The sequence below is a fragment of the Podarcis liolepis genome (assembly GCF_965112155.1).
Source record: "Podarcis liolepis genome assembly, chromosome: 8".
Taxonomy (NCBI): domain Eukaryota; kingdom Metazoa; phylum Chordata; class Lepidosauria; order Squamata; family Lacertidae; genus Podarcis; species Podarcis liolepis.
In genome coordinates this window covers 39,740,212-39,768,162 of record NC_139560.1, presented here as the reverse complement: position 1 = coordinate 39,768,162, position 27,951 = coordinate 39,740,212, and the positions used below count along the sequence as shown (strand labels likewise).

At 41.6% G+C, this 27,951-nt stretch overlaps 1 protein-coding gene and 1 long non-coding RNA gene across 27 annotated transcripts in view; one reads left to right on the top strand and one right to left on the bottom strand.

Moving 5' to 3' along the window:
* The window catches only part of PCMTD1 (protein-L-isoaspartate (D-aspartate) O-methyltransferase domain containing 1), a 32,750-nt gene extending 22,858 nt beyond the window's left edge, over positions 1-9,892 (bottom strand). For 3 of the 20 annotated variants that reach the window (XM_083518001.1, XM_083517986.1, XM_083517997.1), the window contains exon 1: positions 9,483-9,892. The gene's annotated coding sequence lies outside the window, so the exon portion shown is untranslated. Of the gene's footprint in view, positions 1-2,800; positions 2,860-4,879; positions 5,138-5,491 lie in introns of all 20 variants that reach the window. The other 17 variants (XM_083517994.1, XM_083517988.1, XM_083517989.1 and 14 more) reach the window with 13 other exon arrangements.
* Positions 8,794-27,951, top strand: part of LOC310713624 — an 80,431-nt gene continuing 61,273 nt past the window's right edge. For 4 of the 7 annotated variants that reach the window (XR_014529347.1, XR_014529348.1, XR_014529349.1 and 1 more), the window contains exons 1-4: positions 8,794-8,931; positions 11,103-11,355; positions 12,623-12,714; positions 15,235-15,325. This is a non-coding gene — a long non-coding RNA (uncharacterized lncRNA). Of the gene's footprint in view, positions 8,932-11,102; positions 11,356-12,622; positions 12,715-15,234; positions 15,326-18,727; positions 18,778-21,074; positions 22,765-24,798; positions 25,045-27,951 lie in introns of those variants that run through there. The other 3 variants (XR_014529352.1, XR_014529351.1, XR_014529353.1) reach the window with 3 other exon arrangements.

The following is a 27,951-nucleotide window of genomic DNA, read 5'->3' as shown; positions in this document are numbered from 1 at the left end:
ACTTGCATGTGCGAGGGATCTCCGCGGGACCGATCTGGCCCAGGCAAGATAAACCTTGCTGTCCCCTGGCTTAGAAAAAGCAGGGGTATGAGCTTCTGCTCTTTTTTTGGGTGCTGAAACCCTGGATCAAACCAAAGAGCTTCTGCTCTTGAGAGCAACTAGCTACCCACTAATTGTGACAAATTGTTACACAGTATTCTTGCCCTCAATCCAAGTGATATAGAAGGGGTTGAAATGCTTTTATCGATGTTATGATTATTTTAAATCAGATGTGGGGAACTTTGGGCACTCTAGATATTGCTGAAATACAACCCCCATCATTGGTCATGCTTGGTGGGGCTGATGAGAGTTGTAATTCAGCATCTAGAAAGCAAAATTTCCCCAACTTTATATGATTTTAAATTGTCTGAAATCTTGTAAGCTCTCATGAGAAAATATTGTATTTTAAATGGCAGCTAAATTAAACTAAACACAATCCAACACAGAATAAACCCACTTAATGATGAACTGAAGTGGGGCGAGGATCCTTTTTGGCCTGATGATGAACTGAAGTGGGGCGAGGATCCTTTTTTGGCCTGATGGATAGATCTTTACCTCCCCCACCACTGCAGGTCAACTTTGACAAGAGGGCGTCATAATGGCATCAGTTGGTGGATAGGTGGGTTGGACAGCAAGTTCAAGCCTGCTTTCTCCAGCAATTAGTCATGTACTAGAGTTTTCTGCATGTAACCCTACTCATACAACTAATCCAGTTGTGTCTCTACCTGCCCCACACCTGACGACACATGGAGAAGGGGGGGGGATGGCCTGTTGGGCCAAATCGGGAGGTCCCCCACCTCAGACTAAATCATTTGCAGCATATACAAGTTTACCCACTAGCTTTGAGAAATGTACATGAATTTACGGACAAACAGCCCTGCCAATGATATAAAGTCCAATCTTGCAGTGCTATCTGCCTCTCCTGCACTATGGGGAAAACCACAGAATGACATATTCTGTACATTTATTATAGTGCCCACTAGACTGGTACACTTTCATACAATAGTACTTGTGATTAGTACTGTGCATGAGATTCAAATCACCACTCATTCATGGAAGTTATCATTGGTAAATGACTTTTTAAATCTTCCCATTAAGAAGTCAATATGATTTTATACAAGTCATCCTCTTTTGTTGAATAGTTATCTCAAAAGTTTATATCCTGTAGTGAATATTGATATTCTTAGTACTGCAATTCTTCCTACCAGATAAGCAATTTGGGCTAAGTATATCCAATATTCTTTTAACTGTTAACTTATGATAGCATTGTGTCATACACTTCTTGAATCTGTGAATGTGTTCTCTTATCTAGCTGCAGATGTTTAGAGGGAAAAATGCAGTTCAAAAATTTTCTCCCTATATTTAAAAAGTTCTGTTAATAAAAACTTTCATCTTCTAGTTGCTGGTTAGGTGTTGTAAATTAGAGGTTTGTTTTTTTTAAAAAAAGAACCAATATTATTCCTGGACTCATTTATTAACACAGATTAAAAGATGCATTTGCACATATAGTCAGATGCTCACCAGTTCATCACCATGACCACCAACACCAAAATTAACTGAGTAGGAATGATGTGTTAACGTTCACCAAACAGGATTTAGATACTGTTGAAATCAAATGGCACATATTGCAAAGCCCACAAATGACAGCATGTGGGGAAAACATGCCTAATCTAATGTATTTCAGTCAAAAAATTAAAATAAACCCCACATTTAACAATGTATTTCACTGGAATGCCTCTCTACCACTCTCACACACACTCTCACACACTGTTAGAAACAGATATGAAAGCTAGGAGCTAAATGGCACTTAAAACTAGGTTAAGGGCACAACAACGGAATGTCTAGGTGTGCTTTTTTATAACAAGAATACAAAGCTGAAAATGAATGAACTGGTGCTAAAACATTAAGTTCATTTTTCATATGGTCTAGTCATTCCTCTACCCACCCCCCTAATATTCTTAAGAGGGTGTCCTCTCTAGTCTTCAGAGAGTAGCTGGAAGTGGGGAGGCAGAAAAAGATCCTCCTTTCCTTCCACTCTGCAGTTTTAATCTGAAATTTTAGGTGCAGTACCGTGGTCAGAGCTCAGAAACTGCTTTCTATAATGAAGTTCCCTGTTGCAAAATGTGCCTAGAACAATGGGAGTTTCAAACACTGCGCTCTCTCTCTCTCTCTCTCACACACACACATCTCACAAGGACTACTGACAAATAAAGCAGATCCCCCTCCATTTCCACAGGAAACAAAATGCATCTACTGTACTGTGTAGCAGCAGGAGAAAGGTTATGTGGGTAGGTGGGCAAGTATACATGTGTTATGATCCATACTGCTCCAAACCCACCTTCTAAAGTTCCTCCTTTGCTTGCTTCAGGCAGAGCAAGAAATAGAAATGATCCAACCTTTGAGAACACATGACAATTTGTGGAATGAGACATTTTTAAAAAACACACACACCCTGAAATGACTTAAAAGTTAAATGTAATTAAATAGACATTTGGTGCCTCTGTGGGAGGTGGGATTGTAAAAACAAAACAAAACAAAAAAATCAGCTGTTTATGAATCACTGCTTATGACTGATATATATTGCAGATAAAGAACACAGAGAGAGAGAGAGAGAGAGAGAGAGAGAGAGAGAGAGAGAGAAATAGAAATGATCTACCTGAGAGCAACTCTGTGAACTAAACACATATTTAATGGGATGAATTTGCAATGGAAACTCCTTGGGATTCTCAAATATTTAGGCTGAAATCCTAATCTTATTTACCTGGGAGTTCAATAGGACTTACTTCTGAGTAGGCACAGTTACAACTGCATTGTAAATTGCTGTGGAGAGATAGGGGAGGAAAATGAGGGTTTTTTTAAAATAAAAAAACCAACAACAATCCAGAGTAACACAGTTGGTCAAATACATGTTTTGATTACACATTCAGAGTCTATTAAGATTCACTCAGAAGGAACTCACATAGAATTCAATATAAAACTGTCAAGGGTAGTTAGGATAACAGCCTAAATAAACTTGAACAACTATTCCATACTTCTCAAAAATAGTAAGCAGTACATATTTAGTACAACTTTGCACTATTTAGTTTGATCCCAGAATTTATATGGCTTTTGTATGAGGCTCAGCAATACCATTCAGAAGTTACTCAAGAGGCTTTTTAAAAGCATGATGTAGCAATACTGTAAATAATAAATTTACCATCCAACAATATTGCTATTGTACAGATAACCTTCAGGGATGAATAATCAAATATTGCTGACTCTCTATATTATAAACTAAAGAGAGAGAGAGGGAGCAGAACTAATTACATTCTAATTGATTAACATTATATGGCTTTTTAAATGTGTTTGTAGGAGGGGGGTTATTGGTTTATTTTTGTTTTACTGTGTATTTTGTATTTTCATTTGTATTTTTCTCTTGTGAACTGCCCTGGGATCTTTGGATGAAGTGTGGAATTCAAATTTAACAGTAATAATTATTATTATTCACAAAGCTTTTAAGTATACATTCATGGCACACAAGGGGAAGTAAAAATAAACACATTATTTTAAGCATTTTTCTGATATGCAACTGCTTTAGTTCCATAGTCAGAGAAAAATTAGTTCATATGACTGTAAAAAGCAACTACAAACCACAATTAATAAAGCAGTTGTTATAGTCTGATTGTAAAATGCATGTGTTTTCATAAACTGGGCCAGCCCTTAAGAACCAATGAATTATTGGAAAGCCTTCCATCGGGGGGCATTACTAAAGGCTTATTGACATCATCATTTACTGTTGTGACAATGACTTGTTTTGCTTCTTCTATTATCTATTATTGGTCAAAGACAGGGTGAGACAGCCTCATTTATTAATAATATATTAGGTCATGCATCTGTCATTACATTAAACATTGTTTAATGTTAATAGTCCTAAAACTATTTCAAAACTTAATTAAGACTGTGAAATATGAAGTCTCTATATCTCTTGTCATGCATCTTTAAACAGCTTTATTTGTACATTTACTATTTTACTGATTTCTACCCAGAAGCAGGACAAAACTATTATATTACAGTGGTACCTCGTTTTATGTCTGCCCTGTCGGTCGTCCATTACGTGGAACGTCCGCAGCAAACCTGGAAGTACCGGAACAGGTTACTTCCAGGTTTGCCGCTTGCGCAGAAGCACTAAACTGCTCCACACGTGTGCACAGAGCAACACTCTGTCGAGCGTCCCTTTGATCCAGCGTCCAGGGCTCTGGAACAGATCCTGGACTCAAAATGAGGTACCACTGTACTAGTTTCCAGAGATAACAAGAATAGCAATCACTATTAACACACTGTACCCATCCATTCAAATAGGTCAGAGGTGGGCAACTTCTTCAGCTTGAATAGTTAGATGCCCCCAGCCAAGCCCAATAGTTCAAGGCAGCCATTCTCAGTAGCAGGAATCTGGAGGCCTATTCTCCTACTGATGACACACACTTCTCTCATCAAGAAACTGAATGAGGAGTTGCCCATTGCCTGCCTTTAAACCCAAAATTCTCATTGTGAACACTGACCTGACTTGTCCCCCAATATCAACTTTTGTACTGGAGAACTAGAAGGTAGTCAAAGTCAAACTAATTTTTAAAAGGTATCAAGGAGGATCCAGTAAATTATGGGTCAGTTGGCAGAACTTTGTTTCTGGGAAAACTAGTTGGCAAGCATGATTGAAGATGAAATTAACAAGCATAATGTATAGAAGGACAAGTTCGAAGAATATTCAACATAGTTTCTGCAAAGTTATTCCTGCCCTACTAACCTAGACACAACTTTGTCATTAAGTGACAAACTGACCGGTGTGGCCATGAGCAACACTTACCTGTACACCAGCTATCTGGACCATGATAGACTAGTGATGGAAAAACAAGATTGCTTCAGTGTGGTCTGTGTGGACAGGTTAAGCATCATCCAGAAGCTCCAGCTAGTGTAAAATACAGTGCCTAAACTGAAGGGGGCAGATGGCCAAAAGCATGTTACACCTCTGTAAAAAGATCTGCACTGACTGCCCATATGCTACCAGGCCAGGTTCAATAGTAGAATCATAGAACTGTAGAGTTGGAAGGGATCCCAGGGTAATCTAGTTCAGTGTTTTTCAACCACTGTTCCGCGGCACACTAGTGTGCCGCGAGATGTTGCCTGGTGTGCCGTGGGAAAAATTGAAAAATTCAAAATATTTTTTTTTTAAAAAGAAAGTCAAATTTTCGCCCACTAGGCGGGCGCCGGACTGTGTCCACCCTATTTTCCATCCATCCTGGGTGGGGATCAGATCGGATGGGATTGGATGAGAGCGGACAGGCGGTCCGCTCTCATCCGATTCCCCATAGAGAGCAGCGGGGCTCTGACATCTCCCTCTCCGCACACAGTGGTGGTGTGCCTCGTGATTTTTTTCATGAAACAAGTGTGCCTTTGCCCAAAAAAGGTTGAAAAACACTGATCTAGTTCATCCCCTTGCAATGCAATACACAAAGCCCTGGACACCTTGTGTCCAGGATACTTTAACGACCACTTGAGCCCTTATATTCTGATTTGATCAAGATCACCTGGAGCAGTGCTGTTAGTTTCCCCCTATGTTTCAGAAGTCAGACTGGCCTCCACTAGAAATTGGGCATTTCGTGCTGCCAGTCCCATGCTGTGGAACACTCTTCCAGCAGAGAAGCAGCAGGCAACCTCATTGCTAATTTACAGGAGTTTCTTGAAGACTTAAAAAAATATGAAATACCTATTCAGTGGTTTAAACTTTTTAAGATAAGCCGATAATTTTTATAATTATTTAGTACTGTGTTTATGGCATTCTATAAATGTTGCTGTACACCATCATAATTTTTTTAATGAAAGGCATTCTATACAATATATATATTTATAAATATTGCTGGAATTAAGACATTTGATTGTGAAATATGTAAAACTAGCAAATTCTCAGACATGACTTCAGGTTTGTTTAGCTGTAATTACTGCATCATGAGAAAATGCAAGTGAGGTCAAGTCTAAAAATAACAGAAGACCACATTCCTGGCATTTGAAACTTTAACTTCTAGCTATATATTTAAACACAATTGGAAACATTTTTTTCTCCTCACTCCTTTTGTTTGCAAAAAAGGCAATCTTGTCTAAATGCCTTCAAATATTTGCAGATACTATACTGAGGAAAACTTAAATGAAACTCATCAAGACCTTGAAAAACTGCATAAAAAGGCACTTGCAGTACTAGGCCTTAAACTAAGAAACATTTTTAAAAATAAAAGACTAAACAGAGACATCCTATCATCAAGTTATATCTGCTGGGCAGGGATAGAATTACTATTAAATTCTGCTGCACCAGCAGGACATTATGCTGGTATATTGTATTCACACCAGTGTAATATTACTGTCTTGCCAGCAGTATAACAACACTGACAAAACTACTATGCTGGCAATGCCAGCACAAGAAGAAAACGTGGTCAAAACGGGAGTGTGGAAGGGAACAAGCAAAAAGCTTAGCTAGAATCCTACACTCATTTCCAACGTCAGTCCTGCACCTGGAGCCAGTGTAATAGTATGCCAACAAGACAGGTGATGTAAAATTATCTCACTGAATTCAACAGAGAAGCTGAGGTGACTGTCCCTTACCCCCTTCTCTTCTACCAACCATATGAGACAAAAGAGAAACTACAGTTATGATTATGCACCCAGGCTGGTTGCAAACCAGTATGTTTTTACTTACTATAACTTGTATACAAGCTCGTTCAGGAAGCGTATGAATTTCGAAATGGAAACTTAAAATTCATATTCATATTCTTCCTCCCTGCATGTTGATTTCAACAATTTCAAAGCTCAACTTTTGTGTCCAGATTTTCACTCTTTGAAATATGGCAACCCTAACTTGTGACTTTAGGCATGCCTCTGTTCACCTAGGCATTGGGCTAGGAAGAAGGTAATGTGGACTTCATATGATCTAAGTTCTACAGCAGGAACACCATGATAAGTATTAATCACACTGTTCCATGCATGGATGATGTGGGGTTGTTATCAAAAGTGAGGTGATGGTGGGCAGGAGGCAACAATGCTTTTTGGTAGCCAAGAGCATATATATCATTGCTATGTTGCCTCTTTCCCCCCTGATTTCTTCATGGATGTTTTCCCCACAGGCCCTTCATGTACCTCTTCTGTCTGGAACATGACAAAGCAAGTAATGAACAGACCTTCAGCAAAATAAGAAGTCAGGTTTAATTTGTTCTACAGTGACAAGTGCAACATTAGGTCTTTTACTTTGGCACCAAATCTAACAATATTTGCTAAAGGGAACTCAATTTCCCCTTACCCAGGGACTGCAACTGGTAGGCAGCACATGCTCCACTGACCAGTAAACCACGAGTCACTGGAAGGCTGCAAGAGAAAAACCAACCTGGCCCCATTCATTGGCCAGAGAAAGAACTAAAAGAAGCATCTTTCACCTACCTAGTCCTCTAGAATTAACAGTTATAAAGAACTTTGTAACTAAGAACTATAGCTACCAGAGTTTGTTTTATACACCCTTGCCACAATATATTTTCCTGTTGTGTATTAAAGTCTGACAGCAGCATACCTCTCAGTACTTATTTTTGTAAGCCACTATGAGAACCTTTTAAGGCTTCAAAGAAATGCTTCAAATAAAATAAATATGAATTTGAGGCAGAAAAAAATGTTTTGCATCCAATGTTTTACTCTTCTTAGATGAAATGTAAAAGCAGTGCTGAGTGGTTTGTTTTTATCTTACTTAAAAATAACACGTGGTATTTCATATTTCCAAATATCAGTGTTGTACAACTGACCCTCTCCAGTCAGTACTACAATGAGCAAATGGCTCTGAACTAGGTCAGACCAGGAGACTAGCCAGTAATCACAAATTGAATGGGAGGCCACATTCTGCAATCACAGATTCTTGACTCCCTTTTGATATTTATCTCTTAGCTTTTGCCTCAAGGTCAACAGCAGCCATCACAAGAGGTCCTTTCCTTTGGCAAACACACCAAAGACGAGATAGCAAAAGCCAGGCCCTGTGTTGCTTTGCTGCGTTACAAACAACATGCAAAAAAAAAAAAAAAGACTTCTTCCTCTACCGTGGAGCCAGACACAGAGACTTTCTGAGTACCTAACTGTGCACACAAAGGAGGGAGCAGAAATGCAGGAAGCCCACAAGTGAGAGAAAGGAGCTAGAGGCAAGTCTCTGTAAACCACGCAGAGAGGCCGCCCTCGTTCTTCATTCCAGCCAAAATAGAAACAAGAGAGCAAATGGCAAGCGCCCCTCCGGCAGTCAAGCCCCCTTGCCTCTCCCCCTCCAGCGTTCAATGCAGAACCTTCAGTGTAAACAGAAGGAAAATGTGACAAGTTCCTGAGGAGGAGCCATGCCAGCTTGTTGCAACAAACACAACAGAGTGCCTGGTGGCACGTCCAAGCCTGAGAAATGTATTGACGCGTACATTTTCCTGGCCCGTGTCGTCAGAGACGTTAAGGCCAAGCGTGGCTTCTTTTAACTCGGGTAGGGGAGGGATGATTTGTAGGGACCAATTTTGAAATGGAGGGGACACAAATGACGCTGCTTCTGTCTCTCTCTCCCCCCCCCCCCATCAACCTTGTGACGAGGCGACTCTGGCGCCCTCCGCCTCTTTATTGTGGAGCGGCTCATTTGCTCTCCTCTTCCTCTTTGGCACCTCTTCAAAACGAAGCCAACTGGCGGCCAAAAAGGCAGAGCAAGGAGAGGAGCAGACAGACGGCAGCGTCGGCGGAGACTCCACCAACTTGTTTATCCTTTTATAGCCCCGGCTCCGAGGCAAAAGCACGGAGAGCAGAAAGGCCCGCCTCCTTTAATTGCTAGAACCGCGGTGGGGAGGGAAGAAGGTTGCGAGAGAGCTGCCGGTGAACATTATTTGCCCCCCCCCCTCTCTCTCCCCCCACCAACATCCCGACGGGTCTCAGGATCCCGAATTAAACAAGGGAAGCACTTGCGCTTCCCGATATATATAGATATATATATATATATATAAAACCAAGCAACCTCGCCGTGCTGCTTTAACTGCGCAGCGAAGGAGAAAGCAGGAAGCGCCTCCAAGTCCCTTGCGCGCTCTCCTCCTCTCACCCACCCGCTTTCCCCAACGCGGGCCTTCCCGCGTCAAGAAGTGCCAACGCAACGAGCGCTCGCTCCGCGGGGGGAGGGGGGGCAGGCGAGCGATGCGCGAACAGTTGGTCTCGCGCCGATGGACTTCTCAACGGCCTTCGTGCCGGACGCGGGGGGGGGGGGGCGGGGAGGAAATGCGGGCGCAGCATCACTAGCCGGGACATTGGGCTCCAGCCCCGACGTCGGCGACGCCATAAGCGCCTCGGCGGCCCCCGCCGTTGCTCTTCTTCCCCAGCAACTGCCCCCCTCACGCGCCCGCCACCCCACCGTGAGTCCACCACCAGACACTCACCCTTCTTCCGCAGTGTCCTCTGGCTCCCGAAGGGGGAAAGGGAGAGCGAAGCTTTGGCGTGAGTTTGAGGGAAGCGGGGCCGGGGAAGGAAAGCCCTCAGGAGCCCACTTCTCAGGGGGCGGGGGTAAAAGGGAGCTTGTTTTCAGACGGTGTGGCCAACGGGGTGGTTGAGGAGGGCGAAGGGTGGGCGAGGGCAGGCGCTCTTCAGGGTCAGCCACTCTCCGCCCCCTTCACGCGCCGCCGCGGGTCCCGACTGTTTGTGTTGCTGCGAGAGGCGGAGGGGGGCGGGGAGCGAGAGAGAAGGCGAAAAAGAGCCAAACAGCTGAGAGGATGTAAACAGTGGCGTCACGTGATCGCATTTACAGCCCAGGGCCTGCGAGCCCCGCCTCCTTTCCCTTCGGACTGGGCGCCGGGTTTGTTTGGTCTCCGACGCAGAACGAGCGGAGGCTCCGCCCCGCAACTCGGCGGCCAATGGAGCGGCGAGAGAGCCACGTCGAGCTGCCGCTGCAGTCAAGGGCTGGGCGACCAATCGCAGCTCTTGCTCTGGAGGAATTGTGTTTTTTTTCCCCCGGCCGGTCTGTCAGGCTGTGCAGCGTTTCTGAGTGGAAGGGGAGCGAGCAGCTGGTTGTGAAAAATAGGGCGACGTATCCGATTCCACCCGTAGGGAAGGTTTAGTTTTGAATCACAAAGGGATTTATTTTCTGCTTTCAAATAATAAGTGATTTCATTCTTACCTTACTCCTAAAACGGAAGAGTACTGGGGAGGCTTCCTCCTATTTTCACTTTTCCCTGCCATGTTTTGCACTCCTCTACTCCATGCCTTTAACAGCAGCCTTATAAGCAGAAGTTAAATATGCAAAGCTTTCGCTCTCTTTATATGTGTAGCAGAAAAATAATAATGGGTTTCATTTATGTATTTACTGCTGCCGGTTTTTCCCCAAAAACTGAAGCCACACACTTTAACAGAAGATTATAATTAGTGCAGAATGGCTGCGCCACATGATCCTTGCACACCTGAATAGAAATCTACTATTTGCCTACTCTAATTATGAACAGCAACAAAAGTGTGAAATGAAGACTGGATAAGGTAGCCACTTACGTCACCAAGAAATGGGTCACCAAAAAGGACACAGAATTTATGCATATTTACATGCAATACTTAATTGAATGGATATATATATATATATATATATATATATATATATATGAGAGTGTTTTACTAATAATAAACAACTTGTGTGCATTGTTGAAACAGTAAAAATAAGCAACCTTTCTGTTACTGCTTACAGCTGTATCAAAACTGGGTGGAGAGGGTTGGTTACCAATATACAGAACGGCATGTACATAACAGTAAAACAGCATGAAAGCTGTCTAGATGCAATTACGCATGCTGTACAATCACATTGAGATTGCTTTTGTGGGGTTTTATCAATGTATGATTACATATCAGTATGGCATAGGGGAGAAAGGTGCTCTAATTCTGGAATTAAATTTAGCAAATCTGTTAAAGAAAAACAGCTGAGCATACCCACAGAATAAATGTATAGAATGAGGTTTAGGTTCTCATCCCTAATGGTAAGAAATGTAAAGGTAATAATGGTGTGTTTTCCTCTTTGTAAGTTGCTTTCAGAGCTGTTTTAGCTGAAAAAGGATGAATTAAATAATTCCATGCCTGAATAAAGGAGAAAAGGCCCCGGTTTCCTATGGTATACCCCTGTGTCTGTTGAAGATGTAGTGAAGCAAGAACACCAATGAGGACTGCAGGAGAATATTTTATGCCACAAGTAAGTCCTCAAAGAGCATTTTCCACCAAGAGTTCCAGGAGCCAGGAGATACTGCTCCCATCTTCCTGAAGAACCCTACAAGATTCAAGGTATGTCCTCTTCAAGGAACAGTGCAGATAAAACTGAAATAAAACCTTTTAGAATTTAGGAAGTTTTAATTGTTGCTCAATTTTACTATGCAAACTATGCAGTGATTTGTTGTTGTGGTATATGGATATTCCAAATCTAAATTAATAATAAAACAACATGTATTGGCATATATTGGCTTCTGACAATGAATTGCATGAAAAAAATGATCCATTGATTGCATTAAGAGAAATCACTGTAAGAAACAACTGATTCAGTGTCTATGTTCTGGCCTACACTTCTTTGTGGCTCCATCCACAGGGTTCTCCTGTCCCTTCACCCCCATGAGAATATAGTGTTATATAGAGGGTTAGTCTGGATAAAACCCTGGTTTCCTTTCCAAACTGGGGACCCTGGATCTGTGAGGGTAAAATGTATGAGGGGAAGCTGGCCAAACCAGTTCCGTTGTGCAGGTAATGGATTTGGCTGGCTAGTTAAGTATCATGAATTAGCACAACCAAGTAAGTTGCTCTGTGCCATAGAACAAATGGATGGGCCTTTCTCCTGCCCCACTCACCTACAGTAGCCGCTATGTAGGAGATCAATAGACAATGTTGTGTGTGAGTGACTGGAAGCTGGAGGCACAAATACATGTTTACTTCGTGCTAGATATTGGGGATCCCCTGAAAACCAAATGGGAAAGTAAGATCTATTAGGGTGCTATTGGTGTCTGTCCCTCCATCCTAAGCTCAGGTTGTATCATTCAATCTTTATTGCAGTCAAAGACCAGAGAGCAAACTTAACATATGCCACATCCACATGAAGAAGCAGATGTACTTAAAAAATCATTTTAAACTTATTTACATTGAAAAATAACACTCCTTCGGTTAAAGTCTGTATTCCAGAGATTAAAATCAGCACTCATTCACTGGCCATCACTGTCACCACAGCCTGTCTTGTGTTCAGGTTGTATATATGTGTAAATAAAACCTAAAGACACCACAGTCTCAGCTGATCCTAATTCCAAGGAAACCGAACCCTGGGTACGCATTTGGAACCCCTGAAGTCTCTCACCATTCAGAGTTTGGGGTGGTGTGTAACAATATGAACTGCCATACAGGCTGTGTGATACTTCAGCAGCCAAATTCCTTTCTTCTATCATACTCTATTGTAAGCCCTTTGCCAATGGTACAAACCACTCTCAATATATTTTATTTCCTCAGTTTTTATCACCACATTGGTCCCTCAAACATTATTTTCTCTTTTCTTATGTCTGTTTCTCCTGCTTAGCACAGTGGCATTGCCTATCTCGATAACCTGCAAAGCGATCTTAACCATATCTACTCCAAAGTTCTGCTGAATTCAGTGGTGCTTACTCCCAGGTAAGTGGAGTTAGGATTGTATCCTTAGTTTTGTTCAGTGCAGTGAGACAAGCCATACCTTTCCTTTAGTTTTCCTTCATTTGATGTTGCTAATAAATATCCCTTTAACTAGTAGCAGATTCTAATATGAGAGGAGGACATTTGTCTCTTATTTTAAGATGTTTACCAAATTTCTGCATGCATGCTTAGTAGCAGCAGCAGCAGCGTATGAAATTCTGACAAGCAGGAGCAAGTCTTAACATAATGTTAGAGCTCTAATCTCACCAGTAGCCTGAAGGTTTCTTTGTACTGAGAAAGAGCCAATAACCTGTCTTTCAAGAGGCTGGACTTAAGGACTTGTACTGCTGCCTCACAAAAGGGGAAAAGCTGCTGCTGCTTATTCTTAATTTCCATTATGACTAGCAGGTAATAAGGATGGGGATAGGAGTCTTCATAATCCACAAACGCACACATTTGATTACATTAGCAAAATGAGAAACAAGGACACCCAGCATTGAATAGTGAGGGCAGGCCACTGAGAGGGAGGCAAAGGAATAATGTTGACTGTAGGAAGTCAAATCTACAAATATTAAATACTATGTTTTCCTAAGGAAAACATAATCAATTCCCAGCTGGTTCAAGCACTGTAAAACTGTACAGGCTAACCAAGTAACAACCTTAAAAGGATGATATCGAGGCTGTTAGTTGAACCCTATAGTAATCACCTGAAATAGTAGTACTTGGTTTAACTAGGTTTGGTTAGACTGAAAGGCTTTAATGCATTACTGCTCTTCGTTGAATCAGTTCTTATATTGTTCTGAATGCCATTTGGCTAATGAATAAATAATACTTGGTTTGATTACCAGGTTGACCTAATATTACTCTGTCATTCAGTCAATGTAGAAATAATATTTTGGTTTATTTATCAGGTCAGCATTATATCTAAGAAGTGTGTATACTTGGACAACATTTCCACCTATAACATTATCAAAATTTGCCATAATGCAATAACAAACAGGTACTACAGATTTGCATGCACCTGCTGTGTTCATTCTAGTGTGTGAGGTGCTATTTATTTCACATTTAATACATGTTCTGGGAACAGCAGGGACGTGGGTGGCACTGTGGGTTAAACCACAGAGCCTAGGACTTGCTGATCAGAAGGTCAGTGGTTCGAATCCCCGCGACGAGGTGAGCTCCCGTTGCTAGGTCCCTGCTCCTGCCAACCTAGCAGTTCGAAAGCACGTCAAAGTGCAAGTAGATAAATAGGTACCACTCCGGCAGGAAGGTAAACGGTGTTTCCGTGCGCTGCTCTGGCTCGCCAGAAGCAGCTTAGTCATGCTGGCCACATGACCCAGAAGCTGTATACCGGCACTCTCGGCCAATAAAGCGAGATGAGCGCAGCAGCCCCAGAGTCGGCCATGACTTGACCTAATGGTCAGCGGTCCCTTTACCTTTACCTTACTGGGAACAGCTTTCTGCAGTGTTTCTTTGCAAGGCACATAAAGTGAAAGAAATGTATGAGTCAACCTCACAGATATATGATGTAAGTTGGTTATGCACAAGCCAAAAACTCATGCGTAGGATGCAAGGTGAGCACTTTTTGATGCTATTTTCAATTTAATATTCTGTATACTTTAACAAATGCCTTGAGACATTTTAGGCAACAATTAAATGCATTAAATTATAATTTTAAAAATAATAATGTGTAAAGCAGCCCTGAGGAAAGATAATGAAGCAAACATGACAGAGGGTCTTCTTATATTAGATCATAGAACAGAGCTGGCAAGAGCATCCTTTGTTTACCTTAAAAGAGGTCCCTTCACTTTCAAAACAACACAGCTCTAATTCCTGTCGAACACTGTTTAGAATTGTTAAACTAGTTTCTTCATAAACTTTATACCAGATTTTTTCCAAAGTGAATCATTGTTCTAATACAGTAGTAGCTTTCCAATCAAATCTGGGTCATGGAACCCTTGGTGGAAAACTAAAGGAGTATTTTTAATACTAAATATTTCAAAAGTTTTGCTTAACAGAACAAAAGCAAAGCAACTAACCCCACCTAACTTCCACATTTTAACTTGAATGCATTGATATAGAGACTTATATCAAACGACTACTTCAAGCATATTTTGTTTCCTTCAGTGGAGTATGCCACCTGCAGTGGAATATGTATTTTTCCAGTATGACTGTCGTCACTGTGATCTATCAGTGTGGCTTCAGATATGACAAGAGAGACAGAGAGATTTGTGTAGTGGTTAGAGTGCTGGATTTAGACATGGAAGAGCCATGTTCAAATTCACATTCAGCCACAAAGCTGTACTGTCTTCAGTGCCTGCTCAAAACTTCTTTGTTTAGGCCAACCTACCCATATATTTATAGTTGACATGCACACACACACACACACAAAAATATATATAAACACACTTTAAAACAATACTTGGAACTGCTCGTTTTAATTATATTTTGATTTAAATAACTCTGACCTTTATTGCTAATATATTTATTGCTAACATATTGCTAACATTATATTTTATGTAGATAAGAATAAAATACTACCTCTGAAGTCCTGCACTTCTAACCTGTCCTGGCAGTTTTTACTAACCAAGAAGGGCAAAGATCTAGAGAACAGGTGAATAGTAAGCTTCAGAAATTTAACAGGAATATTATGTCAATTGACCTGTCCAACATGTTCCCTCCATTTCATGTGTTTTGTGCCTTAGGACACAATAAGATCCTTTTACTGGGTGAATCATACAGCAGCCTCTGAAATCTCAAAATAGTAGCTAAAATGGCAGGAGTCTCAGGAAAAAGTGCAGAACCAAGAACAAAAATTATTTTAGAATAGAGAAAAAAGAGAAATGTCACATATTATCGTTGTAACTTCAATTACTGGGATCAGGATTTGCTTGCTTTCCTCATTCTTCTCCCCACCCCTTCCGCTTTTGTAGCATATCTGTTAGGGCAGAGCCACACCATGCATTTAAAGCACATAAGTTTTCCCCAAGAATCCTGGAAACTATAGTTTACCCTTCATAGAGCTATAGTGCCCAGCACCATTAACAAACTACACTTCCCAGTTAATTTTGAGGAAGCCATCTGCCTTAAATGTGCATTGAATGTACTATTTATGTGTTGTGTGGATCTCCCCATAGATTGTGTGAGCCAATGACCAAGGACTGTATTGCTCTTTAATCCCCATCAAGTCTTTAGCAAACATAAACTACTTACTGGTTTAGTATGCTAGTCTAAGATTGGTTAAAACCTCCACTCACACATGGAGCTCACTGTCAGGTCAGTTAGTGTCTTCAGGTCAGTTAGTGTCTCTTAGCTTGATCTACCTCACAGGATCATTGTGAGGATAACATACACTCTGACACTGTCAGAGTCATTCATAGTGTAAGAACTTGAAGTCTTTTTTTTGTCTGCCTCTTGGTTGCAGTTCATACCACATCCTGGAATAATAGTTCTTTGGGCCTCACATTGGTTACAGTATAATATTCTCTGGTTTAACTTCAAAAGCAACAATGAGCTCATAGCTGAAAATCTGTCTCTGTTGTAACTGGAATTGGTTGATGCTTCACAACTTGGAAATAGTGGTGGTGTTTTAGCAGACCTGATAGGCAGAAGAATCTTAATTTTTCACTTAATTTTTCAGGAAGCACATTGGCTTAGTATGGAAGAGCTATTTTTACAAGTCGCTTTTCAAATCAGAAGTCTACTTGAAACATTCTGAGCACTACAATGAAAGTAACATATTAATCACTGTGGCGCTGGTTCAAGGAGTTAATAATTTGTGCTGTAGTTTGTAAATAATGCAATAGCTTAGCCCTAGGGAGTAATTCCAAGTATGGGAATCCTGCGTAACTTATGCCGGCTTAAGTTGAGCTGGTGTAAGGTACACCAGATCAAAACTCTGTTCAGGAGCAGACCTAATGCAGACTGAACCAGTAAACCATCTTGAGGGAAATCAAGCCTTTACAATGCGTTGGACTTAAACCATCCTTTTTGCCCATGCAAGTTCTGCCAGTTTGTGAGGTCATGTGACTGAGTTAGGATCCTGCAGAAGTCCCTGCTACTGGGTCCTTGCTCTCTCCTTGCCCTGGAATGTCCATTTTTCAGGGGTTGTGTCAGTGTAAGTTCCACTGGTCTCAGCTCAGCCGGCTTAGCCTCAGTTGAGCCAGGATGAGAAAGTTGCACCAACATATCTTCTGCTGAGCTGTGGTTGGGGGCTTCCTTCAGGGTGAGAACATCCAAGGTGATGGGGGGGGGGACAGGTGGACAGGGTAGCAGCAAAGTGACGTAGAATTCCTCCACTTGCAATATGAAATTTTCTTGCTTTGTCTGAGAAGTTCCAAAACACAACTCTTTAAAATTCCATCTGTCCATAGTAAGTGGCTCTTAGGTTTTCAGTTCTACAGCAGTTTCTTGACATATTTAGATCACAGGCTCCTGCTAATAGTAGGAGGCAATTCTCTTGGATGTATTCTTATCTACTTGAAGAGTAGGAACAGCCAGTTCTCCACTGATTCTCATTTCCAGTCTACTTTAGGTATATTATCTATGGAGCCTTTTCAAGTCAGACTTGAGGGCCTGAGACAGCGCAGGTAAAAAGGGTGGGTAAAGAAAAATCCAAGTTTTTATCCTCTCAACCCCACCAGGCAGATTGCAGCATCCCTGTTAATCAGAAAAGTATTTATGTGTCTTCATTTTGGAAGAAATACATCCTTCATATATTTCTACTGTAGAAATTGTGCAGAGCAATTTAGGGCAAAGTTCTTTGGCTTGGACCTTGATGCCATGGTAGAGGCAAAGCCCGACTTCATCTCAACTGTCTTGCTAGCAAAACAGTCATGACAGGCCACCAGCTGTTTCTCCCCACTCCTAAGAGGTCCCTGATGTAAAAGCCCTCTCACTATTTAGAGCAGTTTCGTTGGACAAGTCTGTTTAGATGCAGTGATGACAATGAAGTATTATTATTATTTTAATGTAGAAACCTGAATCTAGAAGAATTTCATGTGAACAGATTTGTAATGTATGCAAAAGATGTTTAAGGGCTTTCATATACGATCTATATTGTTACTGTTCCTCTTAAGGAAAGTATAACAATGACAGAATGTATTTCAAGGAATCTGAGGGAAAACGTAATGGGAAAGCACTGTGAAGTCATGATTGGCGTTGCAGTTCTCCTTTATGCGTAATGATTTCTAAGTGAAAAGTTAGATTAAAGGCAAGGTGAAGAGAAATGTTTAGTTTTTTTTAAGCCTGTGCTTTGTGTAGCTGCTTATAATATACTGCAACTTGACAACATAGTTTGAGGCAATTCTTATACTGAGTCAGTGAAGATTCAGGAAGGAAGAGCAAGTTCAAGCTGACAGATCCCATAGGGGTAGAATGCTAGTCTGTTACACCGAAGAGATACAAAAAGAGTCCAGTGGAGCCTTCAAGACTAACAGGTTTATTGTGCTATATGTGTGCTCTAGTCAATGAAAGCTTGTGCCACAACAAATCTCATAGGGCTAAATGGAATTTGATGTTAATTGTGTATAAACAACTATTGTGCTCAGTTTGAAAAGGAAGAGCAAGATTAAGGCCTTCTCTTGCTCCTGACATAAATTGTCCCCTCAAACTGCTAGTGCATCATGTACCATGTTAGACCCAGTTGGCCCATAACCTATTAGACTTGGGCCCACCATTTGTTGTTGATACTACATCACACTTTGACCAGTGTGCTGAGCTGAGTATTGAGTCTGGACTAAGTATTCTGAGCTCCTGTGTTCTGATGTCCAATCACAGAACATTTCAGGATTTGGGCCTCTGCCATTGGCCCTTGAACTCTGAGTCGTGATTCGCAACTTGGAAGTTTAGACAGCCAATCACATTGGGAGTGGGAGTGGCCCAGGCTTTCGGGAATGTATATAAGCAGTTACTTTGCCTTTGTTCACAATTATGTAGTTCAATAAAGGTTCTTGTTGTTATCGCTGTGTCTTTCCTCATGGGAACCCACCTAGACTTCATTTTCCATCTTTTACAGCAGGATAAATGTAACATCTTGTTTTATTTGAAAGACAAACATCAGAGAGTGTAAGTCAATTAGCAATCCAGGTGTTGATAACATGTCTATGATAGGGTTTCTAAAACAGCAGTTGTTTGTCTTTACCTCTATGAAATGTTGCTAAACATTTTGCTTTAAGGGAAAAGACACTTAATCAAAGTTATTTGTAATGAAGCTGGGAAATTAAAGAGAGGAGGTGATAAAGAATAGAAAATACACTCTACCTTATTGTTTTATTAGGATATAAAAAAGGCAAAGTGCTGATACAGTGGTGCCTCGCAAGACGAAAATAATCCATTCCGCGAGTCTCTTTGTCTAGCGTTTTTTTCGTCTTGCGAAGCAACCCTATTAGCGGCTTAGTGGATTAGCGCTATTAGCGGTTTAGCGGATTAGCGGCTATTAAAGGCTTAGCGGCTAAAAGGCTATTAGCGGCTTAGCGGCTTAGAAAAAGGGGGGGGAGCGGAAAAAAATCGGAACACTCACAAGACGTTTTCGTCTTGCAAAGCAAGCCCATAGGGAAATTCGTCTTGCGAAGCAGCTCAAAAATGGAAAACCCTTTCGTTTAGCGGGTTTTCCGTCTTGCGAGGCATTCGTCTTGCGGGGCACCACTGTATTAAAGTGTAGTTTTCTTTATGGAAAATCCCCTGCTTGTGGGTTAGTAGATCTGGTAAACTTTTAGGAGCAATTATTATTTCCATAAACCATAGCAATAACAAGTCTTTCTATTAACATGTAATAAGCTTTATGATGCTATGTGACTGCATGCTAACTCCCTTTTTCCTTTGCATTTTGAATTATCATCTGTTTAGTAAAAGAACATCACTTTCCATCGCTTTTGTTTTAGAATCTGATTTTTATAAATTTCTCATATAAATTTGTCGTAATCAGATGCCTTTTGTATTCTCGCTATATTAGCCTTGGTGTACTGTATCCCCTTGTGCAAGACTGTACACTCACTCACCTTCTTAGTTCACTCTAGGCATCTGATAAAGTCAGCTGTTGCTTATGAAATCTCACTCCAGGTAAACCAGTTATGTCTCTCGCTTGCCACACCAGTTTTATATGAGCTTCTACAGTTTAGCTAACTCAGCATGACAGATAACTCAGTCCAGTCACATTATATCTAGCTGCTGGGATTTAGTTCAGATTTACAAGTGTATAGGTGTGTGTGTGTGTGTGTGTGTGTGTGTGTGTGTGTGTGTGTGTATAGAGGTATGTGGCTTCTAAGGTTAGAGTGGATTTTGGATGAAGCTGAGGTACACATTTGACTTTCAGCATACACAGTGGCATAGCGTGGGTTGTCAGCACCCGGGGCAAGGCAAGTAATTTGCGCCCCCTAACCCGTGGATTTGCGCCCCCTAACCCTACCCCCCAGATGTTGCGCCCGGTGCGGCCGGCCCCCCCTGCACCCCCCACGCTACACCACTGAGCATACACCCTAATAAGACACTCGCTTGGAAGTCCCTTACATACATACATACATACATACATACAGTCATACCTCGGGATGAATACGCTTCAGGTTAAACATTTTCGGGTTGCACTCTGCGATGACCCGGAAGTAATGGAGCGCGTTACTTCCAGGCTTTGCCACATGCGCAGACGATCAAAATGATGTCACACGCATGTGCAGAAGCGGCAAAACACGACCCGCGCAGACATGCAGTCGCGTGTTATGTTCACTTCAGGATGCGAACGGGGCTCCGGAACGGATCCCGTTTGCATCCAGAGGTACCACTGTCCATACATACTGAAGGGTTTGGAACCAGTTTATTTAAGAGATTGTCATACCCCATCTGTGCCTATTTGATCCTTCCAATCTGTGGAACAAGCACCACACAATAACCATTCTGCATTTGCAAGGATTCCTGCCTTTAGTGTGACAGCAGTTGTACTTTATAGCTCCCTGCTTATTGATAGTAAGCACCACCACTACATTCCTTTAGATATCTGCTGAAAACTTCTGTTTAAGGGCTGCGAACATACATAAAAAAAGGTAGCATTACTTCCTTTTGGTGAATTTAGCCTCTCAGAATCATTACTGTCAAAGTGAAAAGCAGACCTTTGTCTCAGCACTATTTTCGTCTTTGTAAACTTGGACATTTTTCCTAGCATTTCTCTCCATCTATCAGTTGCCTTGTTTGTTAACTGACATCCTCATTAGACTTGTTTGAATTCTCATTGGTTTCTTCAATATTTCAGCTTCACTTCCTCTAACAGAACTTAATGAGGCTAGCCAGTGTTTGTTGTGGGTCTCTGCTAAGCTTCATTACAGCTTGGCAATGGCAGCTGGTGAAATGTGCCTTCTGCAACCCATTTCTTCCAGGCTTATCAAACAGAATGGCCTGCAAAATGGTGGACTTCATTCGTTTGATTTACTCTCATTGATTCTTGTATGTGGCAACTTCTGACACCATATTGTGCATTTAAAAACTTCCTGAGCCCTGTCTTTGTGAGTGAGTTATGCTGCTGTATCTCCACCTGAGCTGGAATGTACAGCTTATGGCAGTATGGCATGGATGCACTGAGAATTGGCTAGAGATCCAGTGGATCATAACTCTTGTGTTTGCTCCCGTAGTTGAGACATGACCTTCAGGAGATCTGATATTGACTGATGGAATAGAATCATGGAATCATTGAGTTGGAAGGGACGGTCATCTAGTTCAACCTGCATCAGTGCAGGAATAATACTAGGAGTGTCAGGAGTTCCCAGTATAATAATACTAGGGTACTAGGAGTTCCTTTGCTTACCATAGTTGATGAAGGTTTGAAGACTATGGCTGTATTGGCACAAAACAAGTGTTTGTAGTGAGTTTGTGGCAGACCTAAGCAGGTGGTTAAGCCCTTCAGAGTCAACTTGGCCCCTTCTTTATATTTTCTATCATATATAGATAGATAGATGTATAGATAGATACATATTCTTTTTTCGTTATCACTTCACTTGCCCATTTCTATTATATGCAAGCTAGCCTTGACTGCCTTGAGAGTTCAAAGTGTATTGTCAAGAAGTGAGTGTTGATTGTTCCCCATTTATTTTAGAGTAGGGTTCTCTGTCATTAGTTGTGACTCTAGGCCGCCCTAGCAATCCCCAGTTGCTTCCTCGCCTAACATATATTCTTTCCTCACAAAAGAGGAAAAACAGGTAGTTAATATGCAGGGAAACTAAGGGAACATATGCCCAGATGTTATGTATGAATGATGGAGGGAAGCTGTAGCACATTAGACACAAATTAACTTATTGACGTATAACCTTTGTTGGGGCACAATGTTCTTTAATCAGGAAGTAATGTGACTGAGAAGATAGTGAAGACAATGGGTGTCACACCAAGTTAAACAGAAGTAATGATAACGGGAATGAAACACATACTTTTTTCAGGCTAAGCATATCACTCTGGCAAATCATTGTTGTGTATCATAGAGCCTGGAGACAAAGATGTGGGTGTGAGCATGGTCATGCCTTCTCCCTTTCTGAAAACCATTTGCCCAGATTTTAAAAGCTGCAAAGTGTTGCCATTCCTTTTTCAAAAAAGTATTTCTAGCTAGTGCTGTTCTGAGGTCTGCAGTGGACAGGGCATCCCGCCACCCACCCAACACAAAAATGATTCTCTGTGTGTTTTCCTAACCAATGGAGAATCAACCACATTGGTACTTTTCTGAGGAAGTAGTAATTATTTCATAGCAGCTGCAGAACAGCCATCTAAACAAAGTTTTTTAATACCAAGAAAACTTTTTAATGCTAAGAAAGTGACAACTAGACTAACTGAATATGATATATCACAAATTTATAACTACCCTGCAGCTGGTTACAAAATGAACCACTATTTTCAATATTGTTAATGTCAGCTTATGTTAAGGTGGACTTTACAAAACATCTTATTGTGTGTTGACTGCTGTGTTACAATGATTTCTACATTACAATGTGTTTCTCATTATTTACTGAAATCAAGGAAAATGGGCTTTTAAAAATATCTTATTATGTTTCTATTTTCTTTTGTGAGCTAGTTTTGAAGTATTTTGTTAGACCAAAAAGGTAACAAAAGTATTTTAAATAGCTAGGTTTAATTTTTTTTAATTTTTTAAAAATTATATCCTTTTATTTTTCTGTTGGGAATGTTACCGGAAAAATCCAAGGGCTCCCTTGGACAAAAACAAAGACACCAACCAGGATAACTTGGAGCAAAACAGCAGCCTGTAGGCTTGGCCTTTATTGAAGTGTTGCAACAGGGTGTTCCCCTCACTTGCAAGAGAGAGGAAAGACCCAGAAAGATGGTGTGCAAGACCTTATAAAAACTTTTGAAATTCCCATCCTCTAGGTCAAGCCCACCCCCAGAAACATCATGCATACATTACAGAAAGGAGGGGTTGAGGGAGGAGTTGTGGTGGTAACCTGAGTGTCCTGACACCTGACTGGTTCCTCCTTTCCCCCTCCCCATGAGTCACTTCCAGGAGACAAAGGGGAGTTGGCAGTTTCCTGCCCCCAGAGGGAAGATCTGATTATTGTCCTTTGTTTCAGTCCATGCTGAATCCACTCCCATAGGCAAGTTTTTTGTGATCTTGATGGTCTTCTGTCTAGGACCATCAGGGTTGACATAGCAACTGGGCAGGGCTCCTGTGGATGTGCTGGGATGGTGAAGGGATTATGGCTGACCAGAACCAAGCCACCCCCCTTTGATAGTCCTTGTCATATGGAGTAAAACAAAAATGGAACAGTGCAAATCCGATGTATGGTTGATTTTTCTATGAATTTATAACAGACGTGTGGCATATGTAGTGTGTGAGTGTGAGTGTGTGAAGTTTGTACAAACTGAATGATTGGGGTGGGGGGTTCCTGCTACAGGAAAAATGGGTCTTATGGTCAATAGAGAACAAATCAGCAATTAAGAAAGAGTCGCCAGCAGTAGTTCCTCTATCCGTGGGTTAAACCACAGAGCCTAGGACTTGCTGATCAGAAGGTCGGTGGTTCGAATCCCTGTGATGGGGTGAGCTCCCGTTGCTCAGTCCCTGCTCCTGCCAACCTAGCAGTTCTAAAGCATGTCAAAGTGCAAGTAGATAAATAGGTACCGCTCCGACAGGAAGGTAAATGGCGTTTCCGTGCGCTGCTCTGGTTCGCCAGAAGTGGCTTAGTCATGCTGGCCACATGACCCGGAAGCTGTGAGCTGGCTCCCTCCGCCTATAAAGCGAGGTGAGCGCCGCAACCCCAGAGTCGGTCACAACTGGACCTAATGGTCAGGGGTCCCTTTACCTTTACCTTTAAGTGCATTTCTTAAGTATTTGAGATTGCAATGCTTTTCTCCTGTTCTGCATTGTACTGTTGTAAACAAAATCTGCCCTTTTTTCCTTATGGGGTATCCAAGAGCCCGTATCGAGTCCTTATGTGGGTTCCCTATTGGTAGGAGAAAATAACAGAGGCCAACCAGAGAATATTGAGAAGCAAAGCAGCTAGTAAGCCTGATCTTTATTGATCTGTTGCAACAGGGTGCTCCCCTCATACGCCGGAAAGGAGGAGGACCTCGAACAATGGCGCTCAAGGCCTTATATAGACATTTTTAATTCCCTGCCCTGGAGCTCAAGACCACCCCTCCGTACATCATACATACATCACAGAAGGGGTGTAACCCAAAACCACCCCCCACAAACATCAGACATCACAGAAAAGGTGGTCTACAACAGAAATTTGAATGTTGTTGTTTTTCCTGTCTGCCAGGTTATCTGATAATGCCCTATCTGATTACCTTTCCTGGTAGTCTGTCACCCTTTGAGATGGTGATTTCCCAATTCCTGAGACAATGGGAAGGCTCCCTGACCCCCTCCCTCCTTGCAGAGAAAACATTTGGTCAGTTTGGGAGTCAAAATGGTTTCAGGTCGGTCTTCCTGTGCTGATCTATGTACGTGCTTGGTTGATACATTTATGAACATTTATTATTACAGTACAATGTTTTGCTCATTGCAAACACGAACCCTTGGTACTTTTTTAATATAGTACATATGTTGTCCAATTTTTTTTAAAAAATTGCTCTTTTTCTTTCTTTATCATTTGGAAAACGATGCAGGTTTGAATCTAGAAAGGCTAGGTCATTTTGTGAGTAACATGCACCTCCTGACTGCTCAGCATCTCTTTCATTGTGATCCTCCCTGCAGGGTGCTATGTCTTGGGGAAAACAAATATTTGAATACAGGTTCAACAAAGTCCCCTCTGCAAGTCACTTCCAATCTGTTAATGCTCCTTTTAAGAAACCAGGAGAAAATGAAGCTGTTTAATTCCGAAGCGGCACGAACTCCTGTTCATTATGGTGTGTACCCAAAAGGATTCACCAAAGAGCACTCGATGCAATGACAGGCTGACAAGGGCCAATTTGTGAATAACTTGTCAACAGCTTGAATGAAATTCTAGAAATCCATAACAGGTGCTCTGTAGCTGTAATCGAGTGACAGATGGATTAGATACACAAAACCACAACAAGCTGACTGAACGAGAAAGGGAGCAGGAACAAGGGCAAATGCAGGCAGGCTCATTAACTATGGAAGAGCACACAAATACATGAATGATTAAAGATGTTACACAAGACAATTTATGTGTGTGCTTCCTGCTCAACTTCATGCTGGTTGTAAAGAGAACTGTGCAAGCAGGAAAAGCTCTGTAGGTTATCTAGTCCAAACCCCTTAAACAAAGCATCCTTCCAGAACCCACTGCACTCTACATTTCTGGTACTAGGCAATAGTGGGTATGGTGAAAGAGGTAGAAGGTGGACAAAAGGCTTCATTGCCTCTCATTGCTGTTGGGGCCACCACTACTATGACTTTTAAGGAGGGGAGTGAGCTTCTGGGCCCAATTCACTTTCATCTTCTTCTTTGTCCCTTTGAGGGACCCAAGTGCCTCAAAGAGCTCCTACCTCAATAACAGCCACCTCAGGTCCTACAATCAGTGGCAGTGCCACTGCTGGGTATTGCCCAATTGTGTTAATCTATAGCAGGACCTTCTTGGTGGTGGCTCCCTGTTTCTGGACTGCTCTCCCTAGTGAGGTGCATCTGTTCCTCCTCACTATTAATTGTTGGGAGAAAAATTAAAAAAATCTGTTTACCCAGGCATTTGATGTCCAAAAGTTTCTGTTCCTGGCAACCTTGAAACTACTGCCGTGAGAGTCTGTGATTGCTTTTAGGTGTTGAATGCAGCAGTACTTCCAAACACCAGTGGCTGGAAACCACAGGAGGGGAGAGTGCTCTTGTGCTTGAATCCTGCTGGCTGGTTTCCTATTGGCATCTGGTTGGCCCCTGAGAGAACAGGATGCTGGACCAGGTGGCCTACTGGGCTGACCCCGCAGGCTCTTCTTATATTCTTACATTCTTAAGCCCTGCTTGTGGCTAGTGATGTGAGGTGAGAATATTCTCAAGAAGGAGAATATTCTTGAGAGTATTCTCTGCTAGAAAATTCTCCAGAGACTATTCTCTGCAAACTGTAAATTCTCATGTAAGAACCAGTTTTACAACCCACATTTAAAAAATCTAGTAAATAATAAGTCAAGCTGTGATATTGCCAGTGTAAGTAATGAATAATGATTTTTTTCGATCCAGTTACATTGCTGGGCACTGTGTCATTCACCATTGGCAGTTCTGAAATATGAGCTACAGAATTTTTAATTTTTTTTTTTTTGTTTTAAAAATGCTATTCATTTAATTTGATGAACATTTTAATTCATATGTATTTCAACTATATGTAATAGCCTTTTTTCTATTTTGGTGTGACCTTATTCTTAGCAATTCTATACCCTTGGCTATACAGTGTGATTTTTAATTTTTTTAAATAGAAAGTAGTTTTAATGCTTTATACACTTAAAGTACCTAAAGGTAAAGGTAAAAGGACCCCTGACCATTAGGTCCAGTCGTGGCCGACTCTGGGGTTGCGGCTCTCATCTTGCTTTATTGGCCGAGGGAGCCAGCGTACAGCTTCCAGGTCATGTGGCCAGCATGACTAAGCTGCTTCTGGTGAACCAGAGCAGCGCACGGAAACTCTGTTTACCTTCCCGCCAGAGCGGTACCTGTTTATCTACTGAAGCCACGAGCAGAGGATCCCAGCACTGTCCATACAGTGCTGGAGTGGCGCCGCCGGCAAACTGCTAAGTACAGTGCATGTGCAGTGTCGCATGCATGCACTGTACGTAGCAACGCTGCACATGCGCTGTATAGCAGTTTGCCAGCGGCGTCGCTCCAGCGCCATACGGACGGTGGCGAGATCCCTCCATCACCACTACAGCCGCGAGCAGAGGATCCCAGCACTGTCCGTACGGCACCGGAGCAGCGCCGCCGGCAAACCGCTATGTACATCACATGTGTGGCGTTGTACGTAGCAACGCCGCACATGCATCCTGTGTAGCGACGCCCGGCCCTGGTGTCACAACGCCTTCCTTTGCCCCTTTCCTTTACATCCTACTTAAGTCTGCTGGAGAAATCAGATTTGGTTCACATTTAAAGGTGAATCTCCCCAATTCACACTTTGCAAAATGATGTGCAAACAGAGGTGCAGCCATCGTTTAAAATTCACACTTCTTCTGTTTTTGCAGTGTGGTTCTCCAGCCAAGTAATGTGTATAATAATGTAATTTCTAAGTGACCATTGCTGCAACTTGTAGTAGTGAGTTTCATAGGCATATGCATTGTGTGAACAAATATATCCTTTTGCGTGTTTTGAACCTCTCATTATTTAGCTGAGTTCCAGTGGTTTTTTTAAAAAAGTTTTGTTTGTTTTTAAAAAGTTGAATGTTATCCATGTAACCCAAAAAGAATTAAGAAGACAAACAAGTATAAACTATAACAAACAAAACCAAGATTGGCATTACATTTGCAAGAAGAAATAAAAACACAAAATTCATAACATTGTTTCTTACATTGTAAACTGCCCTGTAATCTTTGAATGGTGGTATATAAATTTAATTAACAATAAAATAATAATAAAATCTGGCTGGCTACTATGGAAAACAGAATGCTGGTCTAGACTGGCCTTTGGTCCAATCCAGCAGGTTTCACCGTATGTTCTTATGCTAAATTTCATTCTGCTTAATTTTATCTTTTGTCTTTTGGTATCTGCTCTTAGCTGGAAGGCAAGGGATGGCTATCAAACAAAATCAATCAATAAGCCAACTAAAGCAGTCTCAGGAGGAATAATAGCCAAAGTGTTTTGTTTTGTTTTTTTAAAAAAAACTCCATAGATTA